Here is a 5,414-nt window from a genome sequence, read left to right as displayed (position 1 = left end):
GTGAAGGTCAGGATGGAGGGACAGAGACAGGAACAGTTCACTTCCTTCTCCTCTCATGTGGTTTTTAAGTGTATCTGGCTGGTTGCTCATCTATTCCTGAGTGAACTAAAGGCAGCCATCTAGCACGCGGCTCAAACTTAGAATTCTCCTGTTTCCCAGTGACGTTTTATGGGACAACAACGATTCCAATAATGATGCAGCATTATTTTGACCTACTAACCCAATATTTATAAAACCATGCTCCAGGGAACTCCACTGTTCCTCAGAAGCTTAGCAAAGATTCATGACTGATAAACATGACTGGTAGACAAGCATGGCTAAAAGACAGCTTGCCTATCACTAGGCTACTAATCTTCCCCTGTGTTATGTACTGAGTTGAATAGGATCCAAACTGCAGCAGTCTGATTGGTCCTAGAACAATAGGATCCAAATTGCAGCAGTATGATTGGTTGGCAGGAACCACCCAATCATGCTCCAGATATAAGTGAATCCACAACCTGATTGGCTTACAGTAGAATTCCAGAATTAGCCAATCATGTGCAGCCCATTGTGTAAATAATGTATATAAAGCAGATACTTTGAGGGGACATTCATTCATTCCTCCTCACCACTATGAGCTGAATAAAGAGCATGAAATCACTTTGCGACTCTGAGTATATTTCACCCTGCAAGCTGTAGCAATCTCAATTCACAATGGGCTGGAATATGGAACCTATGGGCCTCCAGAAGTTGTTGGACTACAACTCCCATCTTCTGTGACCACTGGTCATGCTGGCTGGGTCTGACTGGAGTTGAAATGCAACAGCACCTGAAGATCCACAGTTTCCCCATCTCTGCTGTGAGCAATGATGAAGTCTCCCAGGCCTGACCTGTGCTGACTGTGCACCTGAGAACACATCCCAGCATCTTCTACAAAAGAAAGTGGGTGTGGAGCAAGGCAAGCAAGAATGCAGAGAGTCATCGCCAAAGATAAAAAGCCTGAAAAATTCCACACCGTGGTTCCCAGGAGAATAATCCTGTGTTAAAATTATATGAACAACTTTGCTTGTTAATCCTTGCTTGTCTGCTTACAACGGTATGCTTAAAGAAAAAGAGAGAAGGAATAATTAATTGTCTTTGTAAGCCAATGCAAGATGAGACACGTTTATTTATTACTTTCATCAAAAGCTTCTAAGACACAGAATTTTAGCCCAGCAGTGTCAAGAGACAGTAGAATCTATGCATCCAGGAGGAAAGCCCAGTAGTAAAGGGCAGACCTCACTGAAAATAACCCGTTCATCTAAGGTATAAAGCTGAAGACTATGCTTATAAGTCCTCTCACCACCACGGACTAAAAGAGCACAATTCAACCAAATGAAGCTGACCTGCAGATTATACATCAATAGCACAAGTGTATGCATGTCTACTGAGAAGTAAGTCCCATTAAGTTGAGCGGACCTTACTCCCTGGTGTTTATAGGATTGAAGTCAAATGTGTTACACACACATTTGCAGCATAGTACTAAGGAATCAAGCATTTAGAAGACATTATCGCAAACTATTTACTAAATGGTTGCCTAGAACGTAATCTAAATATTTAATTTCTTAACAATAATATTTACTCGTTTTACACATGAGAAACACGTAGGCTAAGCATTTCTTGTGTGCAAAGGACAGCGAACCTATTGCAGAGATTTCAAAACCAATGCAAAGCAAAAGTGAGCCAATTTAACCACAGAATACACAACATGGCATAACTTCAAGGAATTAAGCCCCTGACAAATATTTACTTGCTATACGCACACACAAACCCTTTCATACCAACAGACAAACATACTCTCTCATAAAACCATTTGCACACACAGACACACACATACACCTGCCTAATACACTACTCCAGTTGCTAGCATCTGGCGTGATTGCAAGGGAGGCGAGGACTGCTCAGAGGAGAGAACTATTGGGCTAGTGGTAGCAGTAAGTCAGGTGGCTGGCTCCAGGGAGTATAGGAAGCCAGCTAGCCAGCCTAGTACACTGTGATGTCTGCCTTCTACCCAGTGTACTCTTCCATAGCTGCTAGGCACGGAAGCTTAGAATGAGGAGGAAAACAGAGGCCTAGATTCATACCAGAAGCAAGGTTACTATGGCACCACAGAGGACTCATTTCAAGCTGGCTTTAGGCCTTGTTTCAGGACTTAAACAGCCCTGATCTCCCTTATTACTTGTATTGAGAGAGAGACAGGAAGAGTACAATGTTGTTATTCATTGATCTCTCAACAGCCTTTGATACCATCAACCATGGTATTCCCCCGAGTATATCTGCAGGAGTGGGAAATGGTTCCCCTCCTACCTGCAGGGATATTTCCAGAGAGTGGCAGTGGAGGACTTCTGCTCAGCCATTGTTCATCCTCTTGCCACCCCATTGCTTCTTAACAGCTACTTGAAGCCACTGAGAGAAGTCATCTGAGGACCTGGGGTGCAGCATCACCAGCATCTATCTCTCCATGTCATCAGAATCAGATGGGGTTCCTCAGGTGCTGGGCCAGTGCCCAGAGGCAGAAAGGGGCTGGATGAGAGTCAACAAAGGGGCATCAACATGACAGAGGCATGGATGGTTCTCATGTCCAGGAACAGGGAAGATGTCCTGGGTGCACTCCCCATGAAAGAGCAGGTACACAGCTTGGGAGTACTTCGGGATTCATCTCTTTCATAGAGGCCCTCTTTCCAACACCCAGTGAGTCACAAGCAACAGCATTCCTGAATCAGGATAGCCTTGCCATGGTGCTTCATGCTTTACTAATTAGTTTATTGTCCTGTGCTCTAAATGGGACTGACCTTGAAGATGCTTCAGAAATTGCAGCTGCTGCAGAATGCAGCTGTCAGGGTGCTGAGTGGTATGCTATTTGAAGTCATGTAGCACTGACCCTGCACACACTACACTGGCACCAATAGCTTCCTGGGCCCAGTTTAAGGTTATTGGGTCTCAGATAGTTGAAGGAGTGCCTGTCCTGATATCTACCAACCCAAGCCTTAAGATCTGCCAGGGTGGGAGGCTGCTGCAGCCCCAGCAATATGTGAAGTTCACCACAGGCTGATGCACTGCAGGGTGTTCCGGGTGGTGGCATCCCATCTTTGGAATGCCCACTCCCAGGACATCTGATTGGTCTCCTTAGTTCTCAGTTTTAGACAGCGCCTGAAGACACATCTCATTACCCGAGGATCTGTGAATGTTTGATGTATTCCAGCATCAGATATTGTGATATATTTAGCTGTTGTGAGATCTGGCTGATATGATTTCATTGTATTTATTATGTATGCCACCCTGGGATATTTTGATGAACTCCAGCTAAATAAATTGAGCAAATAACAAATAAATTTGCGTACTAGTGTCACGATATTATTGAGCATCTAAATATATATTAGACAAAAAAACACACAAAAAAACCCCCAACCCATCTGGCTAAAAGGGTTGTTTACATCCATTGTTATACAGATTTCTCTTCTACTAATAGCAGCAGTACTGTACTGTGAGCAGATGGTCAGGGCTGGAAGTGTGCTGCCTTTGGCAAAGGGGATTACAAATGAGGCCCTTAGCTTTAGGACTACCACAGCTCAGCTTCTCTGGGCTTAACTTAAGGGACTTTGGGATCAAGTTGTGTATTGTGTTCTTTGTGGCTGCTAAAGATATCTAGGCTACATGTGACACACAGAGAAGAAACAAGATGTACATAGAGGTCTATCACGATGTATGGGTGTCTCCAGGATGTTGGTACTTTGCAGGAAGAATTCAAGTGCATGTCAAACTTTTAGGCTGGCATAATTAAAGCACTCTTGTCCTAGCTCAGCAAATTTGCTTTAAAAAAATGCAAGTGAAGGTGAAATGTGTGAGATAAACTAATGAATAACAGAGATGTGAACACACCCTGCAGATCTGGATGGACGCTGGGTGAATAACTGTCCTGCGAAACAAATCAAAATCAGTTCTCAATAAAGACTAGAGTCTAACCACCACATAAGCATTGTGCAAGCAAAGAGGTTGTCTGGAGCCCAAAGTCTAAACAAACGCACACACTTACACACATAGTGAACTTTTTGGTGAATTTAAGGAAAAAGCAGCAGGAATTTTACTACTGAGCTGAAATATAGCACAGGAGCAGCTAACATGCTGTCCTCCAGATGTTTTGGGCTACAATTCCCATAATCTGTGACCATGTGCATCAAAATTTTGAAATAGTGCACTGGTGGTATCACTGAAACTCATCAAAATGAAACTTTGCACCCACATTCTACCCTGCCCTTCAGAGATTGCAAGTGGCTCTGTAGTTGCAAGCAGATATTACATTTCCTAAAGAAAATATTACAGTTAAAGGGTTAAGAAACATGAGCTGTCCCTACAACAGAAACACCCCCTCCCCCCCCCCCATATCCTTTGGTCAATTGAGTAACAGCTGCATTTGCATTGTGCAATAACATGATCATTTGGAGAGGCCCAGGTTGGAAAGGAAGTAGCTGGCCATCCTAAAGTCAAGATTTATTGGCAAGGTTGGTTGGCACAGATTTTTATCAGGTGTTTTCCCTGCTGGTCTACAGTTAGAAACTTCTCTTTCTGGATTTCAAATGCTCCTCTTGTTCCAAGCTCTTTGCTAAGTCCCAACAGAAACAGTGCTGCTTATCCACTAGTCAAGAAATGTAAAAAGCTAAACTGTGTTTGGGAAGAAAGGAAGAAAGGCGGGGAAACACCAATATATATATATATATATATATATATATATATATATATATATATATATATATATATATATGAAATTGTGCACAGGAACTTCAAATAAGGTTGTGAGCTGTAAAAAGAAAGAACTCTCCACTGTAAAATCAGATTTCCACAGTTATAGTCACATGCACATTCAACACACATTTAAACCACATGACTTTCCCCAAAGGATCCTGTAGTTCTCTTAAGGCTGCTGGGAACTGTTGCCTGGTGAAGGGGAAATTACAGTTACCAGGATTCTATGAGGCAAGTCATGGGCTTTGAATGTTCTCTGCATGGATGGTGTGGATCTACCCATTTGTTAGGCAGCTTGAACAAGCTAACATAAGACATGATTTGTCAACAAACACTGTTTCTCAGTGTGTGCCCATGCGTGGAAGCTGAGAACCCAAATGAGAAGAGGCATCAAAGACAATATTTCTTGAAGAAAAAGTAGGGAGAGGTACATTCCAAAAATGTACTTGAGGATCCACTTCTCTTTACCCTATATTTGTACAGTGTTGTTGTGACCCACCTTAGGCCAGACTGTAATCCAGTGGTAGGTCCCGACCCACTAACTGAAGACCAATAAAGTTGGTTAGAGGGACTAACTTTATATGTCCATATGATTTCCTTTGTCCAAGGGATATTAGCAACCGCCCAGCACCCACACACACAAAGGAACAAATCTC

This window comes from Podarcis liolepis (assembly GCF_965112155.1).
Source record: "Podarcis liolepis genome assembly, chromosome: 6".
Taxonomy (NCBI): domain Eukaryota; kingdom Metazoa; phylum Chordata; class Lepidosauria; order Squamata; family Lacertidae; genus Podarcis; species Podarcis liolepis.
Note: the sequence above shows the minus strand (reverse complement) of the source record.